The 13,824-nt window shown below is 45.4% G+C and overlaps 1 protein-coding gene across 2 annotated transcripts in view; it reads left to right on the forward strand.

Annotated features, from left to right (window-relative positions):
- The first annotated feature begins 7,460 nt into the window (after window positions 1-7,460).
- LOC127585708 (SUN domain-containing protein 2-like) overlaps window positions 7,461-13,824 on the forward strand; it is a 45,906-nt gene continuing 39,542 nt past the window's right edge. Inside the window, exon 1 of one of the 2 annotated variants that reach the window (XM_052043412.1) lies at window positions 7,461-7,570. The gene's annotated coding sequence lies outside the window, so the exon portion shown is untranslated. Of the gene's footprint in view, window positions 7,571-7,637; window positions 7,779-13,824 lie in introns of those variants that run through there. The other variant, XM_052043411.1, reaches the window with a different exon arrangement.

Consider the following 13,824-nt stretch of genomic DNA (forward strand, 5'->3'; position numbering starts at 1 on the left):
AGCAATAGAAACACAACGAGCAAGGTTTCAATGTTAAAACCTATTTATTAACAACTACTTGTAATAAAAACCATTAGATATCAGACATTGACTGAAATAAACCGAAGTGTGTGTGTGGCTAGTTCCCAAACGGCCAAGTCTAGGAACAGTTCTCAAAGTTTTACGATGGCAAACCAGTTCAGTTCAGCCAGTCACGAAGCAAAACGATGAGCAAAGGCTTCTGAAAACCACGCTAGAATGTAGAGAGAAGGAGTTTACAAATTTCACAAGTTCCACGTTGGAACCAATACGATGCCACAGTCGCCGAAGATCTCCGTTGCTTTGTTCCAAAGTATCTGCCACACCGAGGACACTCGATACGTGGCCACTCACAGATATACCTGATTCCTGGTACAGGTTAGCGACAAAGTGGACGCCACTGATTGCTCCAAAAATCCATGTATGGATTGCAAAATGACAGTCACACAACTAATGGGCTTCACCCATAGATACAGTCAGTGCTACCAACTCTCACGTCTCTCTCATCTCTTCTCCCCTGAGAGAGCGAGCCCCCCCCCCAGCAGTCTGTGCCCCAGTCCGAAGCTAGTTACTAGTTCAGAAATGGAAAGAAACTCGACACCTCCACTGAGGGCTGCGGTGAAGTCTTCCTTTGATTGCACAGCAGAAGAGTCAGTAACTGCTGGAAGCAAGGGCATTCACCGTTCTGGTGCCTTAAAGGGACACTCACCAAGTAGCAACCTAGGGCTCGTAACAGCAGCCATACAATAGGTGCAAGGTCATAACGAGGTAGATTGTGAGGTCAAAAGTCTAGGGAACCGTTCAATAGTCTTATAACAACAGGATAGAAGCTGTCCTTGAGCCTGGTGGTACGTGCTTTCAGGCTTTTGTATCTTCTGCCTGATGGGAGAGGGGAGAAGAGAGAATGTCCCGGGTGGGTGGGGGTCTTTGATTATGCTGGCTGCTTTACCAAAGCAGCGAGAAGTGTAGACAGAGTCCATGGAGGGGAGGCTAGATTCCGTGATGTGCTGAGCTGTGTCCACAACAACCCCAGCTTCTCCATTCTAACAGAACTGGACTCCTTCACCCTGGAGATGTTGAAGTAAATCTCTTCTGCACCCTCTCCGGGACCTTCACAATTTCTAAGGGGTGGTGACCAGAACCAGATGCAATACTCCAGTTGAGCTCTAACCTGTTTTATGCAGGTTCAGCTCCCTGCTCTTGTACTCTGCTTCTTGTTCGGAATACCAGGATCTCACTTGCTTTACCAACCAACTCACTCAGCATACCCTGCCCTTCAAGGAGTCACTGAACACCTTATAAAAATTTGTATTTATATTGTGTTCCTGGTCCTTCTGTCAATGTATATCATCTCACTTATTAAGTACAGAAGAGGCCATTAGGCCCAATGGATCCATGCCAGTTTTCAGCAGATTAATCCCATTCCTGTTCAGCCCTGAAGTTTATTCCCTCCCACGCGCCCATCAATAATTGCCACACTAAGGGTAATTTACAGCAGCCAGTTAACCTACTGGCATGTCAGTTGGACATGGGAGGAAACTAGAGCACCTGGTGGAAAACCACAGGGAGAATATGCAAATTCTAAACAGACACACCCAAAACCAGGGTTGAACTCAGGATCGAGGCAGTAGCAGGAACTGCTGCATCAACATGTCCACATTTTCTATATTAAGTTCCACCTGCCACTTGTCTGCCCATTCTCCCAGCTTATCAGGGTCCTCCTGCAGTCCGTTACGACCACCTCTGTTCCCCCCAATCGGTCGCTCGAGACACCCTTGTGTAATAGACACTGACCATTGGGCAATATCTGTCCACGACTCTCTGATCAATAACCCCGGCTTCTCCGGTCTAATGGAGATGGAATCCCTCACCTGCTGTGGCCTAACCAGGGTTTTAGGTCTACAGTTCTCCATCTGAAGAATAAATACTTACCACCACTTTGTACTTTCTTCCTCTGAGCCAATTTCTACTCATGTAGCTTTTTAATCCCAGGGGCTTGTCACTATCTTGATGTGACAAGCAACTGCTCACGTCTCTAGCCCATTCCACCTAACAACCCCCTCCCAGTTACCAGGATCCGGCTCCACCCTGGACTTTCCTTCTTTGAGACTCCCACCCCGCTACCCACAGCCCCAGAACCATAGCCTTCCTTCCTCTGCTCACTCCGTGATGGAGAGAATGAAGGATGTGGTGATCATGTGGCCTTGCAGGTTACACATGGTGCCTCGGACCTGTTGGACGATAGATTTCTACATGAATGACCTGTTGTACAATGTATTTGTTGGTCCACTATATATCACACATGTAACATGCCTTTCCAGGCACTGAGGAATTTCCAGGTGGTTGAGATCTTTAGACATTTGGTAAATTGGTTTAATATTGTCACATGTACCAAAGTACAGTGAAAAACTTTGTTTCGTTTGCCATCCATACAGATCATTTCACAACGTCAGTACATTGAGGTAGTACAAGGGAAAACAATGACAGAATGCAGAATAAAATATTACAGTTACAGGGAAAGTGCGGTGCAGGCAGACAATAGGGTGCAAGGTCATAACAAGGTAGATTGTGAGGTCAAGAGTCCATCTTAACATGCTAGGGAACTGTTCAGTAGTCTTAGAACAGCAGGATAGAAGCTGTCCTTGAGCCTGGTGGTACGTGCTTTCAGACTTTTGTGTCTTATGCCCATTGGGAGGGGGGAGGAGAGAATGTCCAGGGTGGGTGGGGGTCTTTGATTATGTTGGCTCCTTTACCGAGGCAGCCAGAAGTATAGACTGAGTCCATGGAGGGGAGGCTGGTTTCTGTGATGTGTTGAGCTGTGTCCACAACTCTCTGTAGTTTCTTGCTGTCACGGGAAGAGCAGTTGCCATACCGAGCTGTGATGCATCCGGATAGGATTCTTTCTATGGTGCATTCATAAAAATTGGTGAGAATCAACGGGGACTTGGAGAGTCAGGTTGTAGCAAGGGCCCAACCTGAAGGATATGTAATAGTTTTCTCTGAGGTCGGATGGGTAGCTCACAGGTTAAAGAACACATCCTGTCCTGAACAAGGATTTCTAGTACTTGCACAAGGTTCATTACTTGTGCAGCTGAAGGAATCTGAGTTGAGTTGCTTTGTGCTGTCACTCTGCAACTGTGATGTCAGATGTGGCTCACAATTTGCATTTCCATTGTTGCTTCAGGTAACTTGGTCAAACTACGGGTGGAATTAGATATGATAGAATGAGCTGAGCAGCAGATAACGAGAGTCATCCAACAGGAGGTACCAAAGACCTGAAGAAACCCACAATCTCTCAGGAATCTTAATTTTTACTGATTCAGCAGTTGGGATCTGTGACTATAAGTGAGTTTTGCCATAATTTGACCAATTGCATTAAGGGAAGAAGGGGAAGAATTGGGAAGTGCGGACAAGAGATTGACTACCGTGTTCCCAACCAGAGGGAACTGTTGGACTCATTCCTGGGAACGTTCTGATTTAAGTGGAGAATGTCCAATGAGAGAGAGTCTTGGGAATAATGATTACTGTATTCGAAGGTTTCGATAAGTATGGAAGCAATCTAGAACGAACTGGATCAATTTGTGTGTCAGCAAATTGAGGAGGTTGGAGGCCTGGTAAATTGTGCCTTGAAATGGGATTTTTGCCTTTTTTTGATGTGCTAATGCATTGTGTAGCAGCAATTCTACATCAGAGAGAAAGGGGGGGGGGAGAGAGGGGCAGAGGGAGAAGAGAGTGAAAGAGAGAGGGAGAAAGAGGAGAAAGAAGAAGGAGAGAGGGAAGGAGAGAGAGGTAGAAAGATGGAGAGTGAGGGAGAGAGAAAGAAAGGGGGAGAGATAGGGGAGAGAGAAAGAGAGAGGGGGAGAGAGGGGAGGGAAAGAGAGAGAGGGGTGAGAGAAGGGTAGGGAGAGACAAGGAGAGAGAGAGAGTGGCAGAGTTCAACTGGATAAATAAGGAGAGAATGAGGATATAAATATACAGACAAGGTTAGAAGGAAAGTAAAAGAGAGGCTAAGAGACAGGATGAAGCTGAGAATGCCGAGGACCTTAGCAGGAATATTGACAGTACAAGGGATGTCAGAGCGGTCAGTGGTGCAGCCAGTTAGGCACCAAAACTGAGATCAGTTGGTGGAGGCAGCTGGTATGGTTACCGTGTTAAATGAGAACTTTGCCAACCAAATTTTACCAAAGCTATGGTGGTTAAAATGAGATTAAAATAGCTAAAGAGAAAGAACTTGACATAGCGACAGCACTTAGAACAGACATTGCCCAGCCTGGATGTGTGTTACAGTGGGAGTGGAAGTTACACAGGTGCACCCACATCTTCCAGCCTTCTTTGGATACAAAGATAGTGCCAGGGGCCTGGAGAGTTTGCATCTGTTAGAACCCTGTTCATGAAAGGAGAGTGAGAGATAAGTCTGAGAGTTGGAGGCTATGGTGTTCACTGCTGGTGAACCAGTGGGGTAACTTTTTGAAACAATAATCTTGAAGTAAATTAATAGCCACTTAGACATGGGAGGAGTAACAAAAGAGAGACACATTTGTTAAGTGCATATCATATTTGACCAAAAAACTTTGCTTTATATTCATAAAGAAACAGGAAGGTTTTCAAAATGTGTTTGATGAAGTGTCTTTAGTCCTTATCAGTAATATGGAAGCCCGAGAGACAACAGGAACAGTAACAGCACAGTGGCACAGCTGGTAGAGCCACTGCCTCACAGTTCAATCCTGACCTCCGGTGCTGTCTGTGTGGAGTTTGCACGTTCTCTCTGTGACTGCATGAGTTTTCATCGGGTGTCCCAGTTTCCTTCCACATCCCAATAACGTGCCGATTGTTTGGTTAATTGGTCACCATAGATTGTCTCTAGTGTGTAGGTGAGGGGTAGAATCCGGGGGGAGTTGATGAGAATGTGGGGAGAATAGAAAATTGGGTTAATGTAGGGTCAGTGTAAATGGGTGGTTGACAGTCAGCACAGACTCAGTGGGCTGAAGGGCCTGTTTCCGTGCAGGACGACTCTATGACTCTCTGAGCACAGAGACAGACTCAGCAGGGAGACAGGAGGCTGTGGTGATGAATGAGTGTGTCTTGGACCAGAGGGAGGCTAATGGAGAGCTCAAGCTTCAATACCATGGCAAATGGATGTTGTGATATATGGGAGGGACCTTGGGACGTTGGGCAGAATTTGAAAACGTGCAGATCACACAAAACCTGGAAGTGTGGTAAACAGTATAGAAGATAGTGAAAGGCTGATAGGAATGGGAGGATGCACGGCAGATAAAATTCACTGCAGAAACTTGTGAAGTCAGAGTCATACAGTGTGGAAACAGGCCCTTTGGCCCACCACATCCATGCCAGCCATTAAACACCATTAATCCTATTTTCCAGCACTCAGCCTGTGCCTTCTTGCTCATTGAAACTTGTTAAATGGTGTGAGGGTCTCTAACTCCACCATCCTGTTAGGTAATGCTTTCCAGATTTCAACCACTGTCTGAGTGAAAAATCTCCTCCTCATCTTCCTCTGAATCTGCTATCCCTTACCTTAAGCCTATGCCCTCTGATCATAGACACCTCTTCTATAGGGAATAGTTTCTCAGTATCTAGAGCAACACACAAAAGCACAGGAGGAACTCAGCGTTTCATTATCTACTTCATCTATACCTCTCATAATTTTGTACACCTCTATCAGGTCCCCCCTCAGACTCTTCCTCTCCAAGGAAAACAAACCCAGCCTATCCAGTCCTTCCTGATAACTGAAACACTCCATCACAGGCAACATCCTGGTGAATCTCCTCTGCACCCTCTCTCCAGTGCAATCACACTCTTCCTATAGGTGGACTCTTGACCTCATAATCTACCTTTGTTATGACCTTGCACCTTATTGTCTACCTGCAATGCACTTCCCTGTAGCTATGACACTTTACTCTGTTATTGTTTTTTACCTGTACTACCTCATATATAACCGCACACTATCAATCCTTACATTTCCAGTTGTTAACCCTTACATTTCCAGTTATCTTATACACAATGCACTCTGTACTAACTCAATGTAACTCAATGTGTAATGAATTGATCTGTACGAATGATATGCAAGACAAGTTTTTCACTGTACCTCAGTACGTGACAATAATAAACCAATACCAATACCTAAGTGACCAGAACTCTACACAGTACTGTATTTGTTGCCTAGACAATGTTTTGTTAAAGTTATACCATAATCTCCCTGTTTGTATATTCTATTCCCTGGATAATGAAGGCAAAAATCCCATATACCTTCTTCACCACCTCATCTACCCATGCTGCCACCTTCAGGGATCCTTGGACTTGTTGAGGTTCCTGTTTCTCAAAACTCTCTAGGGTTCTACCATTCATTGTGTATGTCCTTACCATATTAGTCCTTCCAAAACATCACCTCACATCTATTGTCTGCCATTGCACTACCTATGTTATCAACTGATCAGTATTGCTCTGTCAAATGATGCATGGCTGTGGGAACCTTAAGGACAGGCTTGGCTTTTAAACATCAAAGATGTCCCAATAAGGGAGAAGATTAAAGGTGACCCGGGTGGTTAACAAAGCATTTCGTAAACCATACAGCATAATGAATCTCTGAGTACAGAGCCAGGAGGTTATAGTAAACATCTATAAAGTATTGAATTCTATGTTGAGTAATGTGTGCATTTCTGGACACACCAAGTTCAGAAGGATGATAAGGTTTTGGAGAGCCCAAAAGGATTTACTGGAACACTCCACTCCAGAGATGAGGAATTATGTGTATGTGGCTGGGCAAGGGAAGGTGAGCTTGCTTTCTTGGAGCTGAGGAGATTTCAAAACTGTGAAGGATTTAAATAAAGAGAAACCATTTCCAGTGGCTGAAGTTTTGACAACCAGAAGGTATTGATTTAAGGTGGCTGGATAAAGAAATAAAGACAAGGGGAAATACTTTTTACACCAGTGACAAGCACTTGAATAGCCAGCTTGACGGGCTCGTGGATACAGATCTATAAGGGAACGGGTTAATAGTTAAAGGGGGGAAACTGAAGGAAATTTGGGCAAACAAAGGGAGCGTTGCGCTTTGAAAGAGCAAATAGGCCCAATGGTTCCATGATTGTAGATGGGTGTTGTCGAGAATCCCACCCTGCAGCACCAATTACAGCGGCAAGTTACGCGGAAAATTTAGGCAGATCTCTGCTTTTCGTTCCGATCCAATAACTCTCCCCCGTTTGATTTAAGTCCTTCCAGCCCAAGGCTCTTCCACTGTCCACAGGGCACAGGTCAGTGGGTACCTGTCTCTTTAAATTCCTGCCGGCCGAACCGCCGCTTTAACAGACACAATGTGGCTTTTGAATACGGCAGCCAATAAGAAAACAGAATGTCTTTGATTGACGGACGATTGTCCAATAGATGCGGAGAACTGGCCGGCTCGTTGCGCGACGGGCGACGGCTGATTGGACGGAAGGCGGTGTTGCAGTTGTAGTGTTGCGGCCGGGCCGGAGCTCACCTGAGGCGGCGGGGTGGTCGGTGTGGTTCCGGAGGTGATGAGGAGCCGTGCATCCCGGTCCGTGTGTGTTTGAAGCGGCTGCGCCGTGCTGCCGGGCCCCGAGGGAGGCCTGCCGCCAGACACCGTTATTTTCTGGTGCCAGTTGGGGAGGTTGCAACTCATTTCCGTTCGGCGCACCTCCTCGGTCTCTGCCTCCCCGGCGGGACGGTCGGCTCGCTGGCAGGCGGCTCTTGATGCTGGCGGCATCCGAACAGAGCCCGGACAGGTGACTGCTTATCCTGGGGCTCTGTGGGTGGAAATCACCCGCACTCCTCGCCTTCGGTATAAACTCACAGGAGTCCCATCAGACATGGGGGCACTTCACCGTTAAGTGTGAGGAGGTATTGTTGGAGACGCTAATAATAGACAGTATTACAAGGATTAAGATGTATTATAGCTGCGAGGATTTTCTGTACCTTATTTGGGACTTTAAGTATGGACCATAAGTGGGAAAAATGTCCCCAATTCTCTCCTGGCTTTTTGGGAATCATTGATAGGAGTATCTAGTTTAGGAAGAGGCTGTTTGGCCCATCATGTCTTCTGCTGTTTTGTGAAAGCAGTTTGAAACCTTCACTCTGTTTATGGCCCTGAATTAATCCCAGATTCGTGTCCCCGCCCTCTTGTTTTACTTTGAGTGAACTGGTCCCAGTGTCTCGGACCTGGTGTGACCATGATGAATTGATGCTGTCTGCTGGTTTGTAGTGTTGTGGCCCTTAAGGTGCCTCAAGCTGCAGGAGTTCTGTAACCATACTCTCCTTGTGCTGTAGTGGCATCTGGTTGCAAACTTCACTTATCCTTGGATACAGGGGTGGTACCAGGTGAGTCGGATTACATATTGCAAGAGGTTAACTGAACTGTCAGTGGTGGGGAGGGAAACTGTTAAAGATGATAACTTGTGATAAAATAAATTTGGGAAAACAAGTGAATTTACCAAAGACAAGGTTGGGACTTTAACTTTGGATCACAATTGGAAAAAATGTCTCCATTTCTCTCCTGGCTTTTTGGGAATCATTGATAGGAGTATCCAGTTCAGGGGGAGGCCATTTGGCCCATCATGTCTGATGGCCCATCATTTAACAAGGTTGATGAGCAGTGGTGTGCTGCAAGGATCAGGTCCCCTGTTGCTTGTCGTTTATATTAATGACTTGGATGAGAAAATACGTGACTTGATTAGTAAGTTTGTGGATGACACCAAATTTGGTGGTGTAGTGGACAGTGAAGAAGGTTGTTTAAGGTTACAACAGGATCGGGATCAACTGGAAAGTGGGCAAAGGAATGGCAGATCGAATTTAACTCTGACAAGTGCGAAGTGATGAATTTTGGGAAGTTAAACCAGAGCAGGACGTAATGAATCATAGGATCCTGGGGAATGTTATAGAACAGAGAGACCTAGGGGTATAAGTACATGATTTCTGAAAGTGGTGACGAAGGTAGACAGGGTGATGAAGAAGGTGAATGGCATGCTTGCCTTCATCGTTCAGGGCATCGAGTACAAGAGTTGTTACAGCTGTACAAGTTGCTGGTGAGACAGCACTTAGAGTATTGTGTGCAGTTCTGGTCACTGTACCATAGGAGGAATGTGAGTGACTAAGCTAGAGAGTGCAGAAAATCTTCATGAGGATGTTGCTAGGAGTGGAGGGCTTGAGTTATAAGGAGAGACAGGATAGACTTGGACTTTTTCCCTGGAGAGTAGGAGGCTGAAGGGTGATATTATAGACGTTTATGAAATCTTGAGGGGCAGAGATTTTCCTTGGGTAGGGGAGTCTAGAACTAGAAGGCATGGGTTTAAGGTAAGAGGGGAAAGAGTTAAAGGAGACCTGAGGGGCAAGTTTTTCCCACACAGAGAGTGGTGGTACGTGGAACAAGATGCCAGACGGAGTGGGAGAGGTGGGAACAATTGCAACATCTAAAAGACATTTGGACAGGTACATGGATAGGAAAGGTTTAGAACGATGTGTGCTAAACATGGGGAAATGGGATTAGCTCAGGTAGGCAACTTGGTTGGCATGGACATGTTGGGCCGAAGGGCCTGTTTCCATGTTGTTTAAATCTATGACTCTTATGAACAAATTCTTTTGAAGGAGACTAGGTTCATGTATCCTGGTGATGATGCATATATGGTGTGTTAGACTTCTACATAATAGAATTGTTAGCAAATTCTTGGTATTGAGGGCAGTAGCAGTGTTGATACAACATTGACCAGGAGACAGAATGCAGAGAGAAGTGGTGAGAGGATGTTTTCAGTACAACTGGGAAAATAAATAGTGTTTCTGAGGATGATGTTAGTGCTAGCTTTTTCTGGAATGTATTAGTAACCTGCGTATTAAGCACTTTGAATTTTGATTTGCATGAAGTAGTAAACTCAGTAAGTAGTGTAGACAAGAAGTACAAATTTCAAGGGCTGTTAAGACCAGAGAGACACGTGGGCACAGAACACAAAGGTGGTTAGACTGTTGAGGAAGCCTTGGTTCTCTATTTTAGAAAAGCATATGGGATCTAAAGCAAGTGGGTTATAAAATCTGGGTGGGAATGTTGTGTCCCATTCAGGATACCTCATCGTCAAAAGGCCAGTGAGAGGGAGCAGAGACTAAACAGAGGTGAAGGATTTCAGGAGTGAGTGAACCCGAAAAGCCACAAGGGCAAGCTGGGGGAGACTTGTGTAAAATCACAAAGGGTCAACGTAAAGAAAGTGAGGAGAAATTGTCTGGTGGTGAAAGGGCCAGTACCTTGAGGTCACAGGTTTAAAATGATTGGAAACATCAGCTGTACGTGCAGTTTTCCTCATTCTTAGTAGGATTTTTTCAGGAGTGGAGCTGGGAGCAGATCCAGTGAACTTCCCAAAGAAACTGGAGAAATACTGGGTGCAGTGTATTCCCAGCCAATGGGGGGAGAGCTGGCGAGGTGTTGGTAAATTGCATAACCCTTTTCAAGAAGCGGGCACAGATACTGGGTATAGCTAAATTACAGGCCCACTGTTGACCCACCATATGTTGTATCCAGAGGCTTGGCTGCTCTAACCCTGCTGAAAATGCCCATTTTTTGATGATGACCCCACATAATGCTCAGGACCTGTCATCCAATCCGAGCAGGTGAGGGCAATGGTGAGGAAGAGAATGGTTGGTGGGGTTCTCTGAAAAGAATTTCCACAGTATAAATTCCTGCGAACAGTAGTTTTGTGGGTGGCTTTGTTTGTTGTCACGTGGCCTGTGGCTAACATTCTATAAGATTTTATCTGTTGCTTGTTGTATAAGCTCATACTCTGAGTGGAAGTAGTGTTCTCGTTGGGGCTGGCCATGGTTGGCAGCCTCTGGTTGAAAAGGAAAGACGTGTGGATGTTGGGAGTCTGAAATGAAAACAGCAAGTACTGTGTGTACTCAGCAGGTCAGACAGCATTCTGTGCAGAGGGGAACAGACATGACATTTCAGGTCAGTGACCCTCCATCATAAGAGTCATAGAGCACGGAAACAAGCCCTTCGGCCCAACATCCATGCCATCCAAGGTGCCTTTCTGAGCTAGTCCCTTTTGCCTGTGTTTGGCCCATATTCCTCTAAGCCTTTCCTATCCATGTAACTGTCCAAATGTCTTTTAAACGGTGTAATTACTAACCCACCCATCTACATTTTCATCCAACATTTTAAAAGTGCAGAAGATTGCCAAAGGATAGAGCTAGTTATAGATTAGTTGCAGATATGGGTAGAGAAATGGCAGATTGAGTTTAATCTGGCCAAGTGTGAGGTGTTGCACTTTGGGAGATCAAATGTGAAGAGACAGTATGCTGTTAATGGCAAGATTCTTAACAGTGTTGATGTACAGAGGGATCTTAGGGTCCAAGTCCATAGCTCCCTGAAAGTGGCTGCACAGGTTAATAGGGTGGTAAAGAAGGCATATGGCATGCTTGCCTTTATTAGTAAAGGCATTGAGTTCAAGAGTCAGGAAGTTATGTTGCAGCTTTGTAAAACTCTGGTTAGGCCGCATCTGGAGTATTGCATTCAGTTCTAGTTGCCAGATTACAGGAAGGATATGGAGGCTGTGGCGAGGGCGCAGGAGAGGTTAACAAAGATGCTGCCTGGATTAGAGAGTATGAGCTATAAGGAGAGATTGGACAAACGTGGGTTGTTTTCTCTGGAGCGGCAGAGGCTGAGGGGGAGACCTGATAGAAGTTTATGCATTAATGGCCAAGCGATCCATTTTGCTTAAATGGAAGGATCCAATACCCCCTAGTACTTTTCAATGGTTCTCTCAAACTATATCATGTTTAAACTTGGAAAAAATTAGGAGTGGTACTGTTGATCCTTCACTTAAATTTGAAGACATTTGGAGTCCATATATGCAATACTTTCATATGATATAGATCCCTTTTCAATAACTTTTCAATTTAGAGGAACGGAGTTGACGACATAATATTGCTGTTTCTATTGAGAAATTTGTCCAGTTTTTTTTGTCTTTGAAATTTTCTTTTTAGTTTGGTTTGATTATTTACAATTTTTTTGTATTAATTTGAAAACTAAAAAAGATTGAAAAAGAGAGATTATTTACAATTTTTTTTTATTGATTTGGGGATTTTTTCTTTCTTTTATATTATATTCTACTAAGAGAGTGAGATCTAAAGATTTTTTTTATATTTTATTATTCTTTCTGATTATCTATGCCATGATTGTTCTCTTGATCTCTGTATTACATGTACAGTCATCGATATTATATATTAATCTGTATTAATTTGGAAACTAATAAAAAGATTGTAAAAGAAAGAAGCTTATAAGATTGAGAGGCATAGATGGAATAGACTGTTGGTATCTTTTTCCTCAGGGTTGAAATGTCTAATGCGAGGGGAGGATGTTTTATTTTCCACAGGGTGGTGGGTGCCTCGAATGTGCTGCCAGGGGAGGTAGTGAAGGCAACTATGATAGAGGTGTTTAAGAGGCTCTTAGATTGGTGCATCCACCTTCTCTACACCCAAGATTTCATTAACCTCTATAACGTCACCCCTTAGCTGCCTTTGCTCCAGGGAAAACAGTCCAAGCCTATCCAGTCTCTCCTTATAACTTAAGCCTGGCAAACATCCTTGAGAAGTTTTTCTGCACCCTCTCTAGCTTAATCACATCCTTCCTATAGTAAGGTGACCAGAACTGCACACAATACTCCAAGTGCGGTCTCACCAAGGTCTTGAACAGCTGTAACATGACATACCAATTCGTGTACTCAAGTATCCCGTCTGATGAAGGCAAGTGTGTTTATGAGCCTTCTTCATGACCCTACCTATCTATGATGCCACTTTCAAGGAACTATGTACTTGTATCCCTAGGTCTCTCTGTTCTACAACACTCGTCAAGGCGCTGATATTCACTGTGTATGTCCTGCCCTGTCTTGTCTTGCCAAAATGTAACACCTTGCACTTGTCTGAGTTAAGTTCCATCTGCCATTCTTTTGCCCTCTTTCCCAGTTCATCCTGATTCTGTTGTAACCTGAGATGACTTTCATGGTACACTACACCACCAGGGAATGGGGAGGCTGATGGGGTGGTAGAAGAAGACCGGGAGAACCCTGTTCTGGAGCAGAGTAGACATGTGGAAAATGGATGAGTTGTGGTCAAGGGATCAGTCTATGAAGCCAAGGTTCAGGAAGAACGTAATCATCTCAGGGAACTTGAGCAGAATGTCTCTTCATCAGAGCAGATACAATGAAGCTGGAGAAACTGCAGATCAGAATGGAGACTGTGCAGGGAGCAGTGTGGAGGTGAAGTTAAGGTAGTCATAAGAGACCTGGTGTTGTACTGCTCACCATGGACATGAGCTGTCCATGGTGAACAGTACAACACCAGTGGTTGCTGCTGGACCAAGACACGGGGACGTTTCTCCCAGTGCTGACAGACCTGGTCCCCGTTGACTGTCCATCATTGGAGCTGCTGTAGTGCTGGGGCTGCAGCACAGTGCGGGAGTGGGATGGTGAGGATTTGAACTGTCAGCCATCGGGCAGCTTCACCACAATGCCCCACTACCGCTGGGAGCTGTGAGTGCCATCGCATGGGAGGCACGTGGTCGTTGCTGGGAGCACGTGTGGGACCACGGCATGGGTCCCACCCCACTCACCCAGCGGTATGTGGGGCTATTCTGCATAGGGCCCCACCCTGGCTCCTCGGGACACAGGCTGCCCCCCGCTCCTAGCAGGAATTTGATTGGCTCCCACCCCCACCTCTTGTGTGAGAAGCTTCCCCCACCCCAGCTAGCGAGCAGGGTGATGGGCCATCCCATGCTTCAGTCCCCTCTCCGGATGG

Source organism: Pristis pectinata, chromosome 33, assembly GCF_009764475.1.
Source record: "Pristis pectinata isolate sPriPec2 chromosome 33, sPriPec2.1.pri, whole genome shotgun sequence".
NCBI lineage: Eukaryota > Metazoa > Chordata > Chondrichthyes > Rhinopristiformes > Pristidae > Pristis > Pristis pectinata.